The sequence below is a fragment of the Callospermophilus lateralis genome, chromosome 12 (assembly GCF_048772815.1).
Source record: "Callospermophilus lateralis isolate mCalLat2 chromosome 12, mCalLat2.hap1, whole genome shotgun sequence".
In the NCBI taxonomy this organism is placed as follows: domain Eukaryota; kingdom Metazoa; phylum Chordata; class Mammalia; order Rodentia; family Sciuridae; genus Callospermophilus; species Callospermophilus lateralis.
In genome coordinates this window covers 55,534,349-55,559,448 of record NC_135316.1, presented here as the reverse complement: position 1 = coordinate 55,559,448, position 25,100 = coordinate 55,534,349, and positions in this window count along the sequence as shown.

Sequence of the window (25,100 nt, the reverse complement as noted above, 5' to 3'; positions counted from 1 at the left end):
GTGGTTTTGATTTGCATTTCTCTGACTGCTAGAGATGGTGAGCATTTTTTCATATACTTGTTGATTGATTGTATGTCCTCCTCTGAGAAATGTCTGTTCAGGTCCTTGGCCCATTTGTTGATTGGGTTATTCGTTATCTCATTGTCTAATTTTTTTAGTTCTTTGTATATTCTGGATATTAGGGCTCTGTCTGAAGTGTGAGGAGTAAAGATTTGTTCCCAGGACGTAGGCTCCCTATTCACCTCTCTTATTGTTTCTTTTGCTGAGAAAAAACTTTTTAGTTTTAGTAAGTCCCATTTGTTGATTCTAGTTATTAACTGTTGTGCTATGGGTGTCCTATTGAGGAATTTGGAGCCCGACCCCACAGTATGTAGATCATAGCCAACTTTTTCTTCTATCAGACGCCATGTCTCTGATTTGATATCAAGTTCCTTGATCCACTTTGAGTTAACTTTTGTGCATGGCGAGAGAAAGGGATTCAGTTTCATTTTGTTGCATATGGATTTCCAGTTTTCCCAACACCATTTGTTGAAGATGCTATCCTTCTTCCATTTCATGCTTTTAGCCCCTTTATCAAATATAAGATAGTTGTAGTTTTGTGGATTGGTTTCTGTGTCCTCTATTCTGTACCATTGGTCCACCTGCCTGTTTTGGTACCAGTACCATGCTGTTTTTGTTACTATTGCTCTGTAGTATAGTTTGAAGTCTGGTATAGCTATGCCGCCTGATTCACATTTCCTGCTTAGAATTGTTTTTGCTATTCTGGGTCTTTTATTTTTCCATATGAATTTCATGATTGCTTTCTCTATTTCTACAAGAAATGCCGTTGGGATTTTGATTGGCATTGCATTAAACCTATAGAGAACTTTTGGTAATATCGCCATTTTGATGATGTTACTTCTACCTATCCATGAACAGGGTATATTTTTCCATCTTCTAAGATCTTCTTCTATTTCTCTCTTTAGGGTTCTGTAGTTTTCATTGTATAAGTCTTTCACCTCTTTTGTTAGGTTGATTCCCAAGTATTTTATTTTCTTTGAGGATATTGTGAATGGGGTGGTTGTCCTCATTTCCATTTCAGAGGATTTGTCACTGATATACAGGAATGCCTTTGATTTATGCGTGTTGATTTTATAGCCTGCCACTTTGCTGAATTCATTTATTAGCTCTAATAGTTTCTTTGTAGACCCTTTTGGGTCTGCTAGGTATAGAATCATGTCATCTGCAAATAGTGATAATTTGAGTTCTTCTTTTCCTATTTTTATGCCTTTAATTTCTTTCGTCTGTCTAATTGCTCTGGCCAGTGATTCGAGAACTATGTTGAACAGAAGTGGTGAGAGAGGGCATCCCTGTCTTGTTCCAGATTTTAGAGGGAACGCCTTCAGTTTTTCTCCATTCAGAATGATGCTAGCCTGAGGCTTAGCATAGATTGCTTTTACAATGTTGAGGTATGTTCCTGTTATCCCTAGTTTTTCTAGAGTTTTGAACATAAAGGGATGCTGTACTTTGTCGAATGCTTTTTCCGCATCTATCGAGATGTCCATATGGTTCTTATTTTTAAGCCTGTTGATGTGGTGAATAACATTTATTGATTTCCGTATATTGAACCAACCTTGCATCCCAGGGATAAATCCTACCTGATCATGGTGCACAATTTTTTTGATATGTTTTTGTATCCGGTTCGCAAGAAGTTTATTGAGGATTTTTGCATCTAGGTTCATTAGAGATATTGGTCTGTAGTTTTCTTTCTTTGAAGTGTCTTTGTCTGGTTTAGGAATCAGGGTGATGTTGGCCTCATAGAATGAATTTGGAAGTTCTCCCTCTTTTTCTATTTCCTTAAATAGCTTGAAAAGTATTGGTGTTAATTCCTCTTTAAAGGTTTTGAAAAACTCTGCTGTATACCCATCCGGTCCTGGGCTTTTCTTAGTTGGTAGTCTTTTGATGGTATCTTCTATTTCCTCAATTGATATTGGTCTGTTTAGGTTGTCAATATCCTCTTGGCTCAATCTGGGCAAATCATATGACTTAAGAAATTTATCGATGCCTTCACTATCTTCTATTTTATTGGAGTATAAGGATTCAAAATAATTTCTGATAATCTTCTGTATTTCTGAAGTGTCTGTTGTGATATTGCCTTTTTCATCCCGTATGCTGGTAATTTGAGTTCTCTCTCTTCTTCTCTTTGTTAGCGTGGCTAAGGGTCTGTCGATTTTATTTATTTTTTCAAAGAACCAACTTTTAGTTTTGTCAATTTTTTCAATTGTTTCTTTCGTTTCGATTTCATTAATTTCAGCTCTGATTTTAATTATTTCTTGTCTTCTACTTCTTTTGCTGTTTTTTTGCTCTTCTTTTTCTAGGATTTTGAGTTGAAGTATTAGATCATTTATTTGTTGGTTTTTTCTTTTTTTAAGGAATGAACTCCAAGCAATAAATTTTCCTCTTAGAACTGCTTTCAATGTGTCCCATAGATTCCGATATGTTGTGTCTGTGTTTTCATTTATCTCTAAGAATTTTTTAATTTCCTCCTTGATGTCTTCTATAACCCATTGATCATTCAGTAACCTATTGTTCATTCTCCAAGTGATGCATGATTTTTCCTTACTTCTTTTATTGTTGATTTTCAATTTCATTCCATTATGATCAGATAATATGCATGGTATTATCTCTACTCCTTTATATTGTCTAATAGTTGCCCTGTGACATAATATATGATCTATTTTTGAGAAGGATCCATGTGCTGCTGAGAAAAAAGTGTAACTGCTTGATGTTGGGTGGTATATTCTATATATGTCAATTAAGTCTAGGTTATTAATTGTGTTATTGAGCTCTATAGTTTCCTTATTCAACTTTTGTTTGGAAGATCTGTCCAGTGGTGAGAGAGGTGTGTTGAAGTCTCCCATGATTATTGTATGGTGGTCTATTAGACTCTTGAACTTGAGAAGAGTTTGTTTGATGAACATAGCTGCACCATTGTTTGGGGCATATATATTTATAATTGTTATGTCTTGTTGGTGTATGGTTCCCTTGAGAAGTATGTAGTGTCCCTCTTCATCCCTTTTGATTAACTTTGGCTTGAAATCTATTTTATTTGAAATGAGTATGGACACTCCTGCTTGTTTGCGAAGTCCATATGAGTGATATGATTTTTCCCAACCTTTCACCTTCAGTCTATGTATGTCTTTTCCTATCAGATGTGTCTCCTGAAGGCAGCATATTGTTGGGTCTTGTTTAGTGATCCATTCTGCTAGCCTGTGTCTCTTAATTGGTGAGTTTAAGCCATTAACATTTAGAGTTATTATTGAGATATGGTTTGTTCTTCCAGCCATATTTGTTTATTTATGTTACTAAACATGGTTTGTTTTCCTCTTTGATTATTCCCCCCCACCTTTACTGTACTACCTCCCGCTGTTGGTTTTCATTGATATTTTCCATTTCCTCTTCCTGTAATATTTTGCCGAGGATGTTTTGAAGAGCTGGTTTTCTAGCTGCAAATTCTTTTAACTTTTGTTTATCATGGAAGGTTTTAATTTCATCTTCCATCCTGAAGCTTAATTTCGCGGGATACACAATTCTTGGTTGGAACCCCTTTTCTTTCAACGTTTGAAATATGTTATTCCAGGATCTTCTAGCTTTCAGAGTCTGTGTTGAAAGATCAGCTGTTATCCTGATTGGTTTACCCCTAAATGTAATCTGCTTCCTTTCTCTTGTAGCTTTTAAAATTCTCTCCTTATTCTGTATGTTGGGCATCTTCATTATAATGTGTCTAGGTGTGGCTCTCTTATGATTTTGCACATTCGGCGTCCTGTAGGCTTCTAGGATTTGGGATTCTGTCTCATTCTTCAAGTCTGGGAAGTTTTCTCGTATTATTTCGTTGAATAGATTGGTCATTCCTTTGGTTTGGACCTCAATACCTTCCTGTATCCCCATGACCCTTAAGTTGGGTCTCTTTATGTTATCCCATATTTCTTGAATGTTCTGCTCATGGTTTCTTAACAGCTTTGCTGAGCTGTCTATGTTCTTCTCCAGTTGAAATACTTTGTCTTCATTGTCTGATGTTCTATCTTCTAAGTGTTCTACTCTGCTGGTAGTATTCTCAATTGAGTTTTTAAGTTGGTTTATTGTTTCCTGCATTTCCAGGATTTCTGTTTGTTTGTTTTTTATAACCTCTATCTCCCTGTATAATTGATCTTTTGCTTCTTGGATTTGTTTGTGTAATTTATTGTCGAAGTGGTCGAAGTGGTCTTTCATTGTCTGATTTTGCTGTCTAATGTCTTCCTTGAGACTCCAGATCATCTGAAGCATGTATATCCTGAATTCTTTATCTGACATTCCATCTGCTGCAGATATTACCTCTTCTAAAGTTGAGTTGACCTGCATTGCTTGTGGTCCTTTCTTTCCTTGTCTTTTCATACTGATCGCGTTTCGTTCTTCTGGTAGCCACGCCCCCGTATCTGGTGCAAGAGACCTCAGTTGTCAGCACTGGTGGGGGCTGTAGCTGGGAGACCCGCGCCGCGCGGCTCCCGCCGGCTCCTGCGTCAGCGCCGCCTCAGCTCCCGCCGGTTCCCGTGCCGCTGCCGCGGTTCCCGCCAGCTCCGTCCGGCTCCCTCGCCGCTCCTGCTAATTTAGAGTCCGCTGGGAAGGAATCTCTTTGGCCGATCTTTGGTGACTTCCCCTCTCTGCTATGGCGGGCCCCTGGCTCCTTGCAGGAGTGACCGAAGGGAGAGGTGGAACTGGCTTGTCTCTGGTCTGATATAATCTCTGGTTTTAGATCCCAGTTCGCTAATTCATAGAGGCTTGGTTAGATTTCCTTCCCATCCTCTCAAGGTGGGGAGCCCTTTCCTGGGTGGGCAGGGCCGTTAGCAGAGCCGGAAGGGCACGTGCCTTCTGTCGGGCCAGGCGGGGACCCTTCTGGCTGCGCTGGGCCGCCGGGGGCTCCCTCAGCGCCAGGCAGATGGCGCCCGCGTGGCTAAGAGCCGGGTGGGGTAACCCTTCGCAGAGCGGGCGGGCCGCCAGGAGTGCCGGGATGGTGGGAGCTGTCTGCCGGCCGGGCAGGGACCCTTCTCGACGAGCAGGGCCGCTGGGGGCGCTTGTAAAGCCGGGCGGCTGCCGCCGCGTGTCTAAGACCCAGGCGGGCGGGGTGGCTGTTTGCAGGGCAAGAGCGGGACCGGCAGGGTAGCCGGGATGGCGGAAACTGTCTGTTGGCCAGGCAGGGACCCTTCTCGCCAAGCAGGGTTGCCGGGGGCGCTTGTAAAGCCGGGCGGCTGCAGCCTCGTGGCTAAGAACCAAGCGGGCGGGGTGGCTGCTTGCAGAACGAGAGCGGAATGGCGGGAGCTGTCTGCCGGCAGGGCGGGGACCCTTCTCGCCGAGGAGGGTCGCCGGGGGCGCTTGTAAAGCCGGGCGGCTGCAGCCTCGTGGCTAAGAACCAAGCGGGCGGGCTGGCTGTTTGCAGAACAAGAGCGGAATGGCGGGAGCTGTCTGCCGGCAGGGCGGGGACCCTTCTCGCAGAGCAGGGCCGCCGGGGGCGCTTGTAAAGCCGGGTGGCTGCCGCCGCGTGTCTAAGACCCAGGCGGGCGGGGTGGCTGTTTGCAGGGCAAGAGCGGGACCGGCAGGGTAGCCGGGATGGCGGAAACTGTCTGTTGGCCGGGCAGGGACCCTTCTCGCCGAGCAGGGTCGCCGGGGGCGCTTGTAAAGCCGGGCGGCTGCAGCCTCGTGGCTAAGAACCAAGCGGGCGGGGTGGCTGTTTGCAGAACAAGAGCGGAATGGCGGGAGCTGTCTGCCAGCAGGGCGGGGACCCTTCTCGCCGAGGAGGGTCGCCGGGGGCGCTTGTAAAGCCGGGCGGCTGCAGCCTCGTGGCTAAGAACCAAGCGGGCGGGCTAGCTGTTTGCAGAACAAGAGCGGAATGGCGGGAGCTGTCTGCCGGCAGGGCGGGGACCCTTCTCGCCGAGCAGGGTCGCCGGGGGCGCTTGTAAAGCCGGGCGGCTGCAGCCTCGTGGCTAAGAACCAAGCGGGCGGGCTAGCTGTTTGCAGAACAAGAGCGGAATGGCGGGAGCTGTCTGCCGGCAGGGCGGGGACCCTTCTCGCCGAGCAGGGTCGCCGGGGGCGCTTGTAAAGCCGGGCGGCTGCAGCCTCGTGGCTAAGAACCAAGCGGGCGGGGTGGCTGCTTGCAGAACAAGAGCGGAATGGCGGGAGCTGTCTGCCGGCAGGGCGGGGACCCTTCTCGCCGAGCAGGGTCGCCGGGGGCGCTTGTAAAGCCGGGCGGCTGCAGCCTCGTGGCTAAGAACCAAGCGGGCGGGCTAGCTGTTTGCAGAACAAGAGCGGAATGGCGGGAGCTGTCTGCCGGCAGGGCGGGGACCCTTCTCGCCGAGCAGGGTCGCCGGGGGCGTTTGTAAAGCCGGGCGGCTGCAGCCTCGTGGCTAAGAACCAAGCGGGCGGGCTAGCTGTTTGCAGAACAAGAGCGGAATGGCGGGAGCTGTCTGCCGGCAGGGCGGGGACCCTTCTCGCAGAGCAGGGTCGCCGGGGGCGCTTGTAAAGCCGGGCGGCTGCAGCCTCGTGGCTAAGAACCAAGCGGGCGGGGTAGCTGCTTGCAGAACAAGAGCGGAATGGCGGGAGCTGTCTGCCGGCAGGGCGGGGACCCTTCTCGCCGAGCAGGGCCGCCGGGGGTGCTTGTAAAGCCGGGTGTCTGCAGCGGCGTGGCTAAGAACCAGCCGGGTGGGGTGGCTGTTCGCCGGGCGAAAGCAGGGCCGCCAGGGTAGCCGGGATGGCGGGCGCTGTCTGCTGGCTGGGCGGGGACCCTTCTGCCGCGCTGCTCTGGGCCGCCTGCCGCTTGCAGAAGCGGCGGGTGGCCGCGGGATTGGACTCTGAGCCCGCGCTGCCAGTCAAGTTTCACTTGTTTGGGGCAAACTGTCACGTCTAATAAACTTACTAATTCTCGGCAGGTCTCCTTTCAACGGAATTTTGCTAGAAGATCCTCAGTAGGTAGAATGTAGCTGTTTTAATTGGTGTTTCTGATCCCGTTAATGTGGAGATATTGAAAGTGCAGCTTCCTCGCCGGCCGCCATGTTGGATCCTTCAGTTCTTTTCTTGAGATGTTTAATTTTGTTATCTTTTCTCAAATAATTGGTAATTATAAGTTTCTTAATCAATATTTGTCTTAGGAAAAAAGTCTGTCGGTTAAAAAGAGGTTAACAATTTCCTTAGCAACAATCTCAGTCATCACTTGCATCAGATACTAGATTGATTTTATCAGAAGTTAATGATGATCAAAGGTGAATGTGTTTCATTCTTTGTAAGATAGGGCTAATATTTTTTCTTTAGCTGGGTTAGAGTTCTCCCAATCTAATGCTTGACAGTGACAATATACAGCTGAAGGATAGAAGTTGATCTAGACTGAGGACCAGTCAATGAAGTGGTCATCTCTATTGTCACTGATATAACTACATGGCAACATCATTGCTGCTTTTGAGTACAGACTGTGTCTGCAGCTGCTGAAGAGCACCATGCCTAGAGTTCAGGTCATTTCCACTTTCAATAAAAATCCAGAGCCCTCCCAAACTCCATTCATTCTCTATGTTTCCTTTGCTATAAGTTAATGCAGTGATGAACTCTCATACAGCGTATTGTGAACAAGTCAAGGAAGGTTTCTCAGAGAATGTGCTGCCATTTTAGACTAAATGAAAGCAGGTATTAGTTACATACATTTGGGATGTGTTAGGTGAGGAAACAGCCTGAACACAGATATATAAATTTTAAAAAATAGCACAGGGAAAAATGTCTTGGGAGTTGATTAAGCATCAAGATCATGAGTGGTGAGATGAGACATTGTGAGCAGTTGTCAGAAAGCAAGAGTTGGAAAAAAAACATGTCTATATACTTAAGAAACTGAGATTTTTCACTAGAAATATTAAAGAATAATTGCAGTATTCTATCTGGTATGTGCCAGAATCCAATTTGTTTTTAAGGTAGTTAACTTGGTAACTATGAAACAAAAGTACATGAAGAAAACAATACTGTCAACAATAAAGAATACTGGAGACTTTTGTATTCCTGTAATTAAGGAAATGTCCTAGTTTAGGACAGAGTCAGAAATATAATGGTACCATAAATTTGAAATAATTTGAAAGATGTTTTGAGATGGATTGAATGGTGTGAATATAGTAGTGGGATAAGTCAAAGATGAGTGTCAGATTTCTCTTTTGTGTAACTGAATCAATGAATGTACTGCCAATCTAAATGAATGGTAGGAACAATAAAAAAAGGAAAATGAGGGTTAAAGGTGTAGCTCAGAGATACAACATTTATTTAGCATGCATACAGCTCTAGGTGTGATCCAAAGCACCAAAAAAAGGGGGGGGGAGGATTTGAGGAGATGAAAATGAAAACATTAAATATTGCCTGATTGGTGTTCATGCAAAATTCAAATACAGATATTCAGAAACAAATAAACAAATCTGATGTTCATGGAATGGTTATAGATTGGATTACTGAATTGTGCTAAGGAGGCTAAAGATCACTTCTACACGTTAGTACTTAGTTGGGGTCTTTTGCTGCATTTATAAATGAAATTGATACAAGAATAAAGATCTGTAGAAATGAGAAGGGAGAAAGCATTTTTGTCTTTTAAGCAATAAAAGAATGCCTTAGTAAAAAAAATAAACTGACAAAACAGAGTTGTTTGGGTGGGGACAGTAATTATGGAGAAGTTGCTAGGAGATATGTCACATTTATTCCTAGTCTTTCATAAGGAAGGACATGTTTCTTAGAAGAATTTTTATGGTTTAATTTGGGTAGAAAAAAGCAGGTTAGAGAGTTTTATTCTGCAGACACTGTATCTCAAATGTATTTTGCTCAAAATAATCAATATACAAAATCAGCACCTTTTGGGTGATGTGGTCCTAATTCCTTCATTGGAGATAGGAGTTATTAGTGGTGAATGAAATCCCTGAGGGAAACAAGAGAACAAGAAGAATGGTGGGCTAAAAATAAGTTGTGGGTAACAACATATTTAGTGAGTCACCTGAGAAAAAAAATTAGAAAGATTAAATGATGAATTAATCAAAGAACTTTGAGAGGGAGGATAATGTGGTATCACAATAGTCCTTTGAGTAAATATTTCATAAAGTGAACATCCACTAATATAACAGAGGACACCAGGGGAAAAATATGATAAATGGCATGTTATTTATAATTTTAGGATATTATTGGCAAACACATTGATGAAAATCCGTTTTAGTTATAAGAGGAGTTACTGCGGGAAATATAGGGGGGGGAGCCAAGTGTTCACTCCTTTTCTAAATATTTGGATGAAAGGGGACAGATGTCGATTGGAGCTACCATTTGATACAAGGACAAGGCAGAAAAATCAATAGTGGGATGAACCAAGAGTGCGTAAGCCTAGAGCCGAATGGAAAATCAGTATATAAGAAAGATGCTCAACCAGCAGTGAGGAACAAATACAATGGAATTTCTGGCAATAAGACCCAAAGACATTTGCTCAACGCCTGCCTGGTTAAACTATTTTAAGTGTATTTGTTATGATATCATACATATGCATGTAGCACTTTTTAGAGGCAAACTTGTCTGCTGATTATTCATCCTAATAATTTCTGAATAGTTCTTTAACATGTGCTGGAAATGAGAAAGACCATAAAAACATGCTGAGGAGAAACAAACATATTTTTTTGGAATTCAAAAGCTGTTGAGGGATTTTCCTTGGAAAAACTAAAAAAATATCACATGAGTTCATATAAATATTTAGCAGACTGGCTGCTCTGTTCTCTTCGATTTTAACAGCAGCTTCGCATCCCTTCAGTCTTCCACTCCTGACTGCACTAACACCTGTTCTACTCAATTCTGAAATAAAATGTACATCAGATTTTCTTAGTGGATTGTAAACATGTTCAAAGTCAGTCCAGGGTGAGGATGTGTTTCTGGTGCAAATTGCTTTTTAATATTCCTAGACATATAAACCTCCCCTCAGCCGTCCTCCTCACACAACTTCATATTAACCTAATGATCTGACTATAACAAATTGTCGAACTGCATTTTGCTGCCAAACTGTTTTACAGATAAGCTGTTGCTTTCTGCTTGCCCCTTTTTATTCAGCCAAATAATTTGCTACTCAGCTCCATGGCATAGTAAAAAGTGATACACTGGGATTTGGAATGGATGCAATCATATACACAGCAAGACAAATACCATTAATTTATTTCCAATGTATTCCGCAGCACATATTTTGTGTTTAGTAGTAGAATTATAGCTTTATTGAGAAAACATAATATAGAAAGTATTATGTTATTGTTTCTTTCCATACAAAAATAATATTTGTTAGCATATCATAATAATTTACAATAACAAATATTAGAGAGCATTTCTGTGTTCAAGAAATGTTTTATTACTGTTAATTACATTGTTAGATGAACAACTTATAATTATATAGTAATAATGTTTGTCTTCTGTGGACCTCAGGTATAATTTTTAACCATGATTTAATGGGTACTCAATTACAAAAGGAATATATACTATTACTCCTCTGAGAAGGATTATTCTAAACCATAGGCAAAATGCTACAGTTGCCCAATAAAATAGAGTTAATGACAATTGCTTGATTGTTTAGCAACCATTATTTCATAAGGTGTTTATTTTTTAAGATAGATAGAGCCATCTAATTATACTATATTTCATTTAATATTATATGAACTTCCTCTAGCTTTTAATCATATTGGATTTCAAACAAGTTATATTTATTCTTATAATTGAGATTTACAGGTAGATCTCTCTTCTAATCTTATTAAAGGCATTTAAAAACATTTTCCATTTTCCTCAGTAATTATTAAAAGACGGAAATTACTGATTATTATGGATATAGGTGATTTTAAAACTAAATTGTGTGTGGAAATAAAGTCATTATTTTGGGAGGAATCTGTCATGTATTATTTTAGGTCAATAAATTTTTAAATTTATTTTGTGGGGATTCAGGGGATTGAAATCAGGGGCACTTGACCACTGAGCAGCAACCCCAGGACTATTTTGTATTTTATTTAGGGACAGGGTCTCACTGAGTTGCTTAGTGCCTAGCTTTTGCTGACGCTGGCTTGTAACTCACAATCCTCCTGCCTCAGCCTTCTGAGCTGCTGAGATTATAGGTGAGTACCACTACACCCTATTTCAATAAATTATTCATTTATTGGTTGAATTAATTTTTCATAGTTACTGTTTTGGATCATATTCCCTGTTCTCAAGGAGCCAATTCTTTTTTTTTTTTTATCTTTAATTGCTTTGCTGGGGATCAAAAGCAGGCCTTATGTTCATACATGTGAGACAAGAGATCCACCACTGAGCCATATCTCCAGCCCATCAATCCTTTAAAATTAGTCCTGAGATTATCTAGTCCTGAAATTTTTTGAAATACACTTCATTTAAAATAGACTCTCTTCCCATTAAATCTGTATTACATTAAAAATATTGGGAGTAAAATGTATTAAAAAGGCATTTAATGAAATATACAAGAGATAATCAAAATAAAAATTTAGACAGATGTGGCAGTGTATTCCTATAATCATAATCTCAGCTACTCAGGAGGCTGAGGAAGGAGGATAGCAAATTTGAAACCAGCTTGGTCAATTAAACAATACCCAGTCTCAAAATTTAAACAAAATTAATTCCGCAGCAACACCCTTTTCATTTTCCTTTCCTTCTTCCTCCCCCAATTGGCTAGTTCCACACTAATGAACTCCCCTCTATTATTATTATTATTTGAATTAGTGCATTATACTTATATATAAAAGCAGGATTCATTGTGGTATATTCGTACATTGGACAATTTGGTAGTTTTCATTCCCAATACTTTTCCACATCTCCCTTTATCCTTCCCTCTCAACCTCTTTTCTCTACTCTATCCCTTCTTTTAGGGGCATCAAACAGATATTTTTAAGAGCTCTTTGTTTGACATGACCAGTCTAATACTGCAAATAGTTTTCCACTTCAGTAGTATTTTTTTATTAGCAAGTTCATGATTAATCTGCTAATCAGAAACTTTCATCTGTTTTTTTCACTTCATTTTCTGCAGTAGTGGTGCATCACTGTTGACCAGCCTTCACTATCTCACTGTCTTCTCTTCACACCTTTAACCTTGTACTATCCTCTGTTTGACTTTTTTTCCTCTTTGAACTTCTTTTTTCTTAGTCAATATGCCAGTCTGTCATTAACAGTGCATAAACAGAAATAAAGGTTGACATCAAGGAAATCAAAGAAGCATGGTATATTTTTTTAAAAATCCCTTCATTTATTCAGTGGAGAAGCTTATCAGCTTTTCAGTTTCAAATGCTTATATGACTCTGGAATACATCTCTTTAGTTTCAACTATATATACCCAGACTTCTGAATTTTGCCAAAAACATTGAGAGCTGAAAGCATAGGTCTATTCTAGGAACTAATTAGTCAAATCCCTCAATATTTTAGTCCTCTAAAAATAAAATTAGGTTAGGTTATCAATGAATTTCTTTAATATTCTAACACTGTATAATATCCCCAAAGTCCATCTCCTTTTCATCCTAAATCATTTTTCCCTCGTAAATTATCATCTAGAATTACTAACGAGTATCTATTTTTACATAAACATACACACACACACACACACACACACACATATGTAACTTAGATCTTTCTTTTTTACTTTCCTAATTTTAAAATATATATTAGTTTTTTGATGAAATAATAAGAGACTATTGCCCTCATGATTGCTGACACAATTTAAGGTGGTATTCAGAATATAAAACAAAAATATATTTATTGAATCATTAATATGATAATTTTTGGGTAAGATTTGTAATATGTTATATTATTCAAGGAGTGAAATTGGCCTGTTTCGGATGCAGTTTAATCAATAAGAAAATGAGGTTTTGATGGTTAAGTTGTCAAAGGTGTTATTTTTATTTTCCACAATATAATTCTGTAGTTCAGCACATATAAAAAGAGTCTAAGTCTGGAAAGATAGGAATGGTAAGAAATGAGGCTAGAGAAAAATGTAGCAGCAAGATACTGAAAGGCCTAATATAACATAGTAATGGGTATGTATTTTATCTTAAAGAAAAGGAGAATTCACTCATTTAATTTACATGAAAACATGGTATGATCATTTTGGCTTTAAAAGATTAATTTTTGCATCAGTTCAAAGATGAATTCTGAAGATACAACTTGAGGCAGAAGAAGCACTAAAAAGGCTTTGTGGATACGCAGATATGTTATAATGCTTTACCTAGAGCCACATCTGAAGAAGCAGATAAAATGAGAGTTTGGAGAAATTTGAGGATCTATAATTGGCAGAGGATTTTTATAACAAATTTTTACATAGGAGATAAGGTAGAGAAAACTCAAGTATGACAACAAATAATATGATTTAAACAATATAATGGCAGATGGTGGTGCCATTCACAGAACTCTGCTTCTACCTTAGTGTGTTCTGTTCCCAGAAAGCCATGATAAATGGCCACAGTCATGGTAAGAATACTGCCCACACAGCTTTCAATCTCCCAGTAGGAGCTTCCAAAAGACTCCTGGCCTACCCTCAACTGCATGTGCTCATTACTGTGTTGCTTTAAAGGATCCCTTCATAACTAAAAAGGATGAGAGAAATGGAATGGGAGTTAAGTGTTAGTAAACAGTCAAGAGACACAATTCCAGTAGAAACTCCCTCCTCCTCATTTCTTCTAGCAACAGTATAGTGTGATGTTGTTTACCTGCTTATGCACTTGAAAGGAGGAAGTTGTAGGTGAAAAATGATTATTTTGAATATGGCAAGCCACTGAAAAATAAGAGAGTTATGTTTAGCAACAAATATTTATTAAGTACCAACCATTTACTAGATTCTGAGCTAGATGTAGATGAAGAAAGGACTTCCTTAAGAAAGTAAGTTGCTTGTAGAATTTGAGATATCTGTGACACATGGACATAGAATAGAACGGGTTGCTAGCTGTGCAGGCACTCTACGTGCTTACTCATGAATTTTGTGGGATAATGGATTAGGCAAGTGGTCTTGACTGCGGTTCCCATCTCCACTTCACTAAGAGCAGTTCTAGATTCCATGTTAGATTTCTATGAAAAATTTCAATGATATAGATGTTTCTTAGGCTTTAAAATTCACATGATATAATCTGATAAGTTATGACTTTCTTGTATATCCATATTTACTTATTAAAATGAAAAAGTAAAAAAAAAAAAAAAAAAAAACTAGGCCTTTCTGATTTCTGGTCCAAATGGCCTCAAAATTTTATACCCTACATATATATTTTAAAGAACAATATGTTACTGATACAATATCCTGCCAGTGGCAGAAAACACTAGAGATTGAGAAACTTTTATTTAATAAGAAGTCAGATAGTAAATATTTTAGATGTTATGTATTTTTCCAGACCATATTGATCACAAATATATTTAAAAGAATAGACATCATTTAGATTTCACTCACAGGTTATAGTGTACTGTCTTTGGTACTATGGGATGTGTTTCTTAAGGATTCGTAGATAACATATTACTGGAGAGTATTTGTGAAATATGAAGATTTTGATAATAATGAGCACAAAAACAAAATCAAGATGCCTTTATTCTAATCTACAGATTACCAGAATGTTAAATCAATATAATACCACAAAAAGAGGTACGTTCTATCAAAGCAGAGAGTATATTTAATTATAAAAGAAAGGAGATATATAATATTCTAATTGACACACTAAAAACATGTGACTGTAAAAACTCCTAGTCTTAGAAAACATTTTATCAGACTCTGCCTGGTATTAAACCTTGGTTCACAATTCCTTGAGAGTTATTGTCAATGAGCAAATAGTTTAGGGAAAAAATGTGTTCTTAATAGATTATTCTGAATCATACTTGATTTTTACATGAGAGTGGGATGAGCAAAATCATCTGTGACTGTACTTTTCAAAAGAAATTTGTCTGGAGTTTATAAAAATTAAAATTATTTCTCAATACTACAATAAGAACATTTGTATTCTCTACCATTGTGCAGAGAGATTTAAGTATGTTTGACCATGCAAGTCTTATTAAAATTCAGCACTAGGTTCTTAGCATTCTGTTCTTCTACCACAGAGTCATTACACAATGAAAAGAAATATGAGGAGGCTGAGGTATCTCTTCTACACAGTTTTTTATGTTTTTTCTTGCCAGAGAAGTGATTCCTTGGCCCCTCTCTATTTGGCTTGCTGGCTCTTTTCTGATTCCTTTTCAGGGCAATGAATAGTGTGTCAGAATGTGAGGTGCATATGAATTGAACCCAAAAAAGGAGGGTTATTATTAACATCCAATTGTTACAATTTTGCATTATATTATTTGATTGGAAGGGGAAGGGGATAATTAGAATTTGGCTCATATCCACGGTTGATTTTTTTTCTTACTTAGTTCTCTAACATTCTAGACATTTGCTCAGAAATAATAGAAAAGTGCATCTTTTTAAAAACAAGAAAAACATTCCTGTCTACATTTATCCATTAAATGTAATCAAGATGAGTTGTTTTTTAGACCTAAGATAAAATTAAAATGAAAATTACATAGACATAATCACCTGTTATGTTTTAAGGAAATATATATCTTTGAGAGGATGGTAAAATTATTTTCTCATTTCACTAGTAATAGTGTTTAGAAGATTAAAAAGGAGAAACTTACATAGCAGGTAAGAAAAAAATCATAGGAAAAACCACAGAAAAAGGAAAATGCTAAAATGTTCTCATTTATCACTTTTGAGGGTAAGGTGTATCCTACTGTTATTAAATGTTTAATGTAGCTATTGGCAGGTGTGTATAATGAGCTATGTTTCACATCTGGGAGACTGCTAATATAACTATTTCTCATTCACCTATTGCAAAATGTGGAAATCATCCCTACTCATCTGAAAATTCATTATATCTTATTTTCTTTAAGTAAAGATTGCTCATGGCATACAGTGATTTTAAAATCTGTCCAACTATATTTGCTTTGAATAAAATGGACATTTTTCCTTGTTAAGCAAAATAAAACTCAGTTTTTGAGAGATTCTACTGGATATAAGAAGAATTTGGTTACTAAAGGTAAATGCATTGGAAAGTACTGGTTATATGCTAACATTTTACAGGTATTGCTTAAATCTAAGAATTCTCTCTAATGACATTATCTGTTATTATTAAAAAAAAACTCATATTGTTTTGGGTCATCTTTTGTCTACCTGACTTAATTCTTCCAAAATGATATCCACAAATTCAATTTGTAATCCAATGAAATTAGAGAAATATTAGGAATTTAAGTTAAAAAATGTTTAATATGTGGACCCTGAAAGTACTTAAATATTTTGTAAATACGTGTTTTAGATAAGATATGTTCAAACTTAAGCATGTGTAAGTATAAACTATCTATATTGTTTCAAAAAACACATAAGGCATCACCCTAAAAGATTTTTATTCATAAAATTCAATAAAACATTCATTCTTATAAAGGGTTCAATGTGAATTTTATGCAAATGGTAAACCAACAGAAGAAACAAGAATACCTAAATAAATAGTCCTAAGGAACACACACTGAATATTAAAAACATATCTTAAAAACCTTGGCAAAGCAAGGGACAATGAATTTGTATGGAATATAAGTATGGGGTGGGTTTTTTTTTTTTTGTATTGAATATGCAGACAGTTTGAGGAAGACACACAATATTCTTCTAAGAGATCTATATCATATCAATGATGTTATAACACTGATTTTATTACTTTCCAAAACACTTAAAAAGCAAAAAATAAATAGTACTCATTCTTTAAATAAAAGAACAGAATGTATCGACATTTGAAATAGAGATACTAAATTGAATACTAATCACCATCATTCTGCAGACCTATTCTATATTAAAATTGCCTAATAATCACCAATTGCACTTCTTGGAAGAACACAGTCTTGGGTTCCATATTTAAAGTTTATAAAGCCTAGTAACTTTGATCACACACACACACACACAAAAAATGTGCTTTGCAATAACATCCTACAATGCCCTAGTATGTAATTGATTCTTGTAGGACATTCTAAGAACACTGTTTAGAGTAACAAGTTTGAAAATGGGAAAATTATCCACAATAGACAACTTTTTTGACCTTTATCAGTATAACACAAGACTGTGTCCAAACCAAGTAGTAATTCAGGGTTTCTTCATTAAACACTCAGTTACATAACTTACCCAATTAAAAAGAATTTCTTATCAAATTCCCAGTTATATTTAAATGAGTACTCAATAACCAACACAGAATTTTTTCTAAAGAAGTATCAGATTAAATTAATGTTCCTCTTAGGTAAAGCATAGAAAAAAACATGAATGAAATAGAAATGAAAGTGATTTGAAACTAGTTATAAAGTACGAAATTACCATCTACAGTCTATGTTCATGTTCTTTTAGTTTTACAAACTAAACTTTTATTAATACAAATTCATATGATATATATATTTTTAAAATTTATATATTACAGTGGAATGCGTTACAATTCTTATTACATATATACAGCACAATTTCATATCCCTGGTTGTATACATAGTATATTCACACTAATTAGTATCTCCATAGAATTTTTTACTTTGGATAATAATGATTATCATATTCAACCATAATTAATTACCCCATGCCCTCTTCCTTCCCCTCTGACACGTCAGCCCTAAAGTTCATCTATTCCTCCCATGCTCTCACTCCCTATCCCACTATGAATCAGCCTCCTTATATCAAAGAAAACATTCAGTATATGGATTTTTGGAATTCGCTAACTTCACTTAGCATTATCTTCTCTAACTCCATCCATTTACCTGCAAATGCCATGATTTTATTCTCTTTTATTGCTGAGTAATATTCCATTGTGTATATATGCCACATTTTAAAAATCCATTCATCTATTGAAGGTCATCTAGGCTGGTTCTACAATTTAACTATTGTGAATTGTGCTGCTATAAACATTGATGTGGCTGTGTCCCTGTAGTAAGCTGTTTTAATGTCCTTTAGGTATAGACCAAGAAGAGGGATAGCTGGTGGTACCCTTCCCAATTTTCCAAAAAATCTCAATACTGCTTTCCATATTGGATGCACCAATTTGCAGTTCCACCAACAATGTATCAGTGTACCTTTCTCCCCCCATCCTCGTCAACACTTACAGTTGTATGCATAATAGCTGCCATTCTGACTGGAGTGAGATGAAATATTAGAGGGCTTTTGATTTGCATTTCTCTAATTGCTAGTGATGATAAACATTTTTTTTATGTGTTTGTTGATTGATTGTACATCATCTTCTGAGAAGTGTCTGTTCAGGTCTTTGACCCATTTAATGTGTGTATATATATATATATATATATACACATTAAACTTTTATTAATATAAATTCAGATGATATATATATATAATTTATGAATTTATATATAACAGTGGAATGCATTACAATTATATATATATATATTGTGTCTAGTTTTTTGAGTTCTTTGTATACCCTAGAGATTAGTGCTCTATCTGATCTGTGAGGGTAAAGATTTGCTCCCCAGATGTAGGCTCTGTGTTCACCTCACAGATTGTTTCTTTTGCTGAGAAGAAACTTTTTAGTTTGAGTCCATCCCATTTATTGATTCTTGATTTTAATTTTTGTGCCACAGGAATCTTATTAAGGAAGTTGGGGCCTTCCATGATGCAGATTAGAGCCTACTTTTTCTTCTTTAGACGAAGGGTCTCTGATTGTATTCCTAAGTCTTTGTTTGATCCATTTTGAGTTGAGTTTTGTGCATGGTGAGAGACAGGAATTTAATTTCATTTTGTTGCATATGAATTTCCAGTTTCCCCAGCACCATTTGTTGAAGAGATTGTCTTTTCTCAAATGCATGCTCTTGGCATCTTTGCCTAATATAAGATAATTACAATTTTGTGGGTTATTCTCTGTGTCCTCTACTCTGTACCATTGGTGTACCAGTCTGTTTTGGTGCCAATACCATTGCTATTTTTGTTACTATTGCTTTGTAGTATAGTTTAAGATCTGGTATAGTCCTGCCACCTGTTTCACTCTTCCTATTAAGGATTGCTTTAGCTATCCTGAGTCTCTTATTTTTCCAGATGAATTTCATGACTGCTTTTCTATTTCTATGAGTAATGTCTTTGGGATTTTTATTGGAATTGCATTAAATCCGTATAGTGTTTTTGTAAGTATGGTCATTTTGATATAATTCTGCCTATCCAAGAACAAGGTAGATCTTTCCATATTCTAAGGTCTTCTTTGATTCCTTTCTTTAGGGTTCTGTTATTTTCATTATATTGATCATTCACCTCTTTCATTAAGTTGATGCCCAAGTATCTTATTTTATTTATTGATTTATTTATTTTGAGGCTATTGAGAATGGGGTAGTTTTTCTTATTTCCATTTCTGATGATTTGTCACTGATATACAGAAATATCTTTTATTTATGTATGTTGATTTTATATTCTGCTACTTTGCTGAATTCATTTACTAGTTCTAGAAATTTCCTGGTGGAACTTTTAGGGTCTTCCAGGTATAGAATTATATCATCAGCAAATAGTGTCAATTTGAGTTCTTCTTTTCATATATGCATCCCTTTAATTACTTTTGTCTGTCTAATTACTCTGGCCAGTGTTTCAAGAACTATGTTAAATAGTAGTGGTGAAAGAGGGCATCCCTATCTTGTTCCAGATTTTAGAAGGAATGCCTTCAATTTTTCTCCATTTAGAATGATGTTGGTCTGGGGCTTAACATAGATAGCCTTCATGATGTTGAGATATGTTTCTGTTATCCCTAGTTTTTATAGTATTTTGAACATAAAAGGGTGCTGTATTTTGTCAAATGCTTTTATTTATTTATTTATTTTTTTGCTTCTATTGAGATGATCATATGATTCTTATCTTTAATTCTATTGATGTGATGAATTATATTTATTGATTTCCAGATGTTGAATCAACGTTGCATCCCTGGGATGGATCCCACTTTATCATAATGCATGATCTTTCTGATTTTTTTTATTCAATTTGCCATAATTTTTTTGAGAATTTTTGCATCTATGTTCACTAGAGTTATTGGTCTGAAGTTTTTTTTGTTTGTTTGTTTGTTTGTTTGTCTTTAATGTGTCTTTGCCTGGTTGTGGAATCAGAGTGATACTGGCCTCATAGAATGAGTTTGGAAGTGCTGCCTCTTGGAGAATATTGGTATTAGTTCTTCTTTAAAGGTCTTATGGAACTTGGCTGTGTATCCATCAGTCCTGGACTTTTCTTGTTTGGTAGACTTTTGATAGTGTCTGCTGTTTTGTCACTTGAAATCAATCGGTTTAAATTGTGTATATCCTCCTGATACTATTTGAACAAATTATATGACTCCATAAATTTGCCAATGCCTTCAATATTTTCTATTTTCTCTTTTTCATCACGTATATTAGTGATTTGTGTTTTATCTCTCCTTTGTCAGCATGGCTAAGCGTCTGTCAATTTTATTTATCTTTTTAAAGAACCAAATTTTGTGCCATCCATTTTTTCAATTGTTTCTTTTGTTTCAATTTCATTGATTTCATCTCTGATGTTAATTATTTCCTGTCTTCTGCTGCTATTGGTGTTGATTGTTTCTTCTTTTTCTAGGACTTTGAGATGTAGTGTTAAATTATTTATTTGTTGACTTTTTCTTCTTTTAAGAAATGAACTCCATGCAATGAACTTTCCTCTTAGAACTGTTTTCATAGTGTCCTAGAGATTTAAATATGTTGCATCTGTGTTCTCATTCACCTCTAAAAACTTTTTAATCTCCTCCTTGATGCCTTCTGTAACCCATTGGTCATTCATTAACATATTATTTATTCTCTGTGTATTGGAGTCAATTTTATTTCTTCTTTTATCAGTGATTTCTAACTTCATTCCATTATAGTCTGATAGAATGCAGGGTAGTATCTTCACTTCTTTATATTTTCTAAGAGTTTCTTTGTGGCATAGTGCATGGTCTATTTTAGAGAAGGATTCCTGTGCTGCTGAGAAGAAAGTATATTCTCTCATCGAAGGTTGGTATATTCTATGTATGTCAATTAAGTCTAAGTTTTTGATTGTATTATTGAGTTCTATGGTTTTTTTGTTCAGATTTTGTTTGTAAGATCTATCTAGTGATGAAAGAGGTGTGTTAAAGTCACCCCAAATTATTGTGTTGTGGTCTATTTGACTATTGAAGTTGAGAAGGGTTTGATGAATGTAGCCACTCCATTGTGTTGGGCATATATATGTATAATTGTTAATTCTTGTTGGTGTATGGTTCCCTTGAGCAGTATGTAATGTCCTTCTTTATCCTTTTTGATTGACTTTAGTTTGAAGTCTACTTTATTTAATATGAGGATGGAAACCCCTCCTTGCTTCTGCAGACCATGTGAATGGTATGATTTTTCCCAACCCTTCATCTTCGGTCTGTGAATGTCTTTTTCTATCAAGTGAGTCTCTTGAAGGCAGCATATAGTTGGGTCTTTTTTTTTTTAATCCAATCTGCTATTCTATATCTTTTGATTGGTGAGTTTAGGCCATTAACATTCAGGGTTATTATTGAGACACGATTTGTATTCTTAGACATATTTGTTTATTTTTGCTATTTAATTTGACTTAGTTTCTCTTCTAGATAGATTTTCCTTTAGTGTAATTTTTGCTATTTAATGTGGCTTAGTTTCTCTTCTAGATAGATTTTCCTTTAGCGTAAACCCTCTGTCTGCTGACTTTCGTCGTTGTTCTTCATTTCCTCTTCTTGGAATACTTTGCTGAGGATGTTCTATAGTGCAGGCTTTCTAGTTGTAAATTCTTTTAACTTTTGTTTATCATGGAAGGTTTTGATTTCATCATTAAATCTAAAACTTAGTTTTACTGGATATAAAATTCTTGGTTGACATCCATTTACTTTCAGATCTTGGTATATGTTGTTCCACCATCTCCTGGTTTTGAGGTTCTGGGTTGCAAAAATCTGGTGAGAGAGGAATTGGTCTCCCACTATATGTGATCTGATTCCTCTCTCTTGCCTCTTTTAAGATTCTATCATTTTTCTGTATGCTAGGCATATATATATAATATATATATATATATATATATTATATATATATATAATATCAAAAATTTTCTGATATTATCTCATTGTGCATTTTTTTCGTTTGAAACTCTGGGCCTTCCTCTATCCCAATAACTCTTAGATTTGGTCTTCTGATGCTGTCCCATTATTCTTGGATGTTCTGTTCATGGTTTCTTACTATCTTCACTGGGTATTTCTAGATTTTAAACTTTTGTCTTCATTATCTGACATTTTTTCTTCCAAGTGATCTAGTCTGTTGGTTATGCTTTCTATTGGGTTTTTTATTTGATTTATTGTATCCTTCCTTTCAAAGATTTCTGACTGTTTTTTTCTTAAGGGTCTATATCTTTCTATTGAAATAATCTTTTACTACCTGTATTTGCTCTCTTATCTCATTGTTGGAGTGATCAATTTTTGCCTGTATTTGCTCATTTAGGTCATTCTTTAATTCATAGGTCATTTTAATTATGAACCTTCTGAATTTCTTCTCTGTTATTTTATCAACTTCATTGTCCATAGGTTCTCTTATTATAGTGTACTGGTTTGTTTGGGGCATTTTCCTCCCTTGTTTTTTTCATGTTGTATATATGTCTTCCTTCTTGCAGTGTGGATCTGAGATATTACTGTTTCTTTCCTATATTCTTATAGTACTCATACAGATTGTCTGTACCTCACCTTGATGTTGGGCTTCCAGACCTTGCGGGTGTCCCTCACTGGATACTACTGTATTCTCCATCTGGGCCCTGCATAAGTTGGAGTGAGTAGATCTGGGTCACTGGAGTTGACCCCCATTGTAGTTTGCTGGTCAGAAGGGGCGGTCCTGCACCAGAGCCTAGGCTCTGGCAAGTGCCTGCACTTTGGTAAAGGGCTGGACTAGGTGTGCTGTGGGTCTCTGCCCTGAAGAGACTGGTGTGGGTGGATCTGGGCTGCTGGGCTTGACCTCCCACAGTATTCTGCTGGTAGGAAGGGCCGGTCCTGCTTCAAACACTAGGCTCTGGCAATGTCGAACTTTGCCTACTGAGATCCTGGATCCCACTTGGGCTGATGTGGGCAGTCGGGGCTGGATCTCAGATCTAGGCTCCCATGGTAGTCTGCTGGTCAGAAAGGGTAGCCCTAGCCTCTGGTGTGTTTCTGTCCAACTGGGAAAGGAGTGGACCCAGTCTACTATGCACCTGGGCCCTGCAGAGGTGAGGGTGGATCTGGGCTGCTGGGCTTGACCTTCCTTGGTAGTCTGCTGGTCAGAAAGGGCTGTCTTACTCCAAAGGCTAAACTCTGGAGATCTCTGCCCCACTGGGCAAGGGGTAGACCAGGCATGCTGTGTGCCTGAGCCCTGAGAGGTCTGTGTGGGTAGATCTGGGCCTCTGGGCTTGACCCCCTGAGGTAATGCTCAGATGATATATTTAACAGAGAGAAGGTTTACTATAATTCAACAATGAATCTTACAGAGTCCAACGGAGGAAACTTTTTAAGCTTCATTGGAAAATCAGTGTTAAATTCTAAATTTCTCACTGTGTTTGTAGTCACAGAATCTCATGACCTCACAACAGTTTTCCTATTCACTGTTTTCTTGAAAATTGGATTTCACTACCTCTCCACATGGATCAGTTTAATATATTCATTTGCAGTTGTATGTTGTCAGTTTCTTTTTCTTTCCATTTTAGTGTTCCTAAGAATGATTTTCATAGGAAACATAATTTTAAGAATATATTTTTGGCTTATATTTTGACACCATTTAAGTCAAATGTTTTCACAATCCCCCATCCAGGACATTAAACATTTATTTATTCAAGAAACATTTACCTATCAACAATGTACTTGACATTCGTCATGAATTTAGAAGACAAAAAAATACATGACAACTTGCAGTCAGAAAGATAAAATCAAGTAGGGAAGAGAAGCAAGAAACTAAATTCTATATGGTAAGTTACATAACATGAAGAAGTGGAGCAAGGGCTGAACCTTCTTATGTAATGAAGCGTGGCATCACAAAGAAGGCCATGGTACAAAATTTTGAAGGACAAGTATGTCCTTTAATGATAGACAAAGGAAAAGTATGTCTGAGGTAGATGGGGAGAAAAAAATACAAAGACACGTGGATTTAAAGCAGTTTTGCTTCCGAGGGCAAAGAAAAATTCTGCCCACAGGAAAAAGCATCAGATACAAGTGTGAAAACAAAGAAATTGACAAAATTTAAAAAAAAATAAATAAGAATATTCTTTATATATTAGATAAATCAATAGATAATGGAAATCATACATATTAGTTAACACCTTTCACATCTAGTATCCAAGTATGGTAATATAACACAGTTCTCAGGATTACTCACACTCACATTCTTAAAGATTTTGTGCATTCAGGTATAAGTATATGACTGAAATTTGACCAAGCTAAACATAATATTTCCTAAACCACATTGATTTTGTCAGAGATTATGCTACCACATGTGAAAAGCAAAGAATATTAAGCGATTTCATTTTGTGCCACTAATAGGAGAGAGGTTGCAGTTCACTGAGGTGCTAATATTCTGTCATATTTAGGAAATGACAATAACTTTTGTAAAATAAGATGTGTGCCAAAGTAAGGATAAATTCTCTCTAGAAATAGGTAATGTGTTCCAAAGATTGATTAATCCTAAAAAATATTTATTCAAATAATTTCATAAATAAAATATCTGGAACACAATTAAAAATAACCAGACGTGACAAAACATCACACTATGAGTAAAAGGTATCAGGAAATTAAAACACTATTAAAGGGGATTCATAAAGATTCACATATGAAATTACATGCAATTTAAAATTAATTATTAGGTCAATGCATGAGAAGGTAAAATAAAAAGTAACAATTTTTCTACAGAACTAAAAAAACATAAGGGAAAATAACAGAAATTCTTGAGCTCAAAAATAAAATAACCAGGAAATTTCTGTTTTGTCAATTGATTCTTTTTTCTAGGTTAACTGAAAATGACACTATTGATTTTATCCTTATAGTTTGTAAATATGGTAAATTGTACTAACAAATTTTCAAATT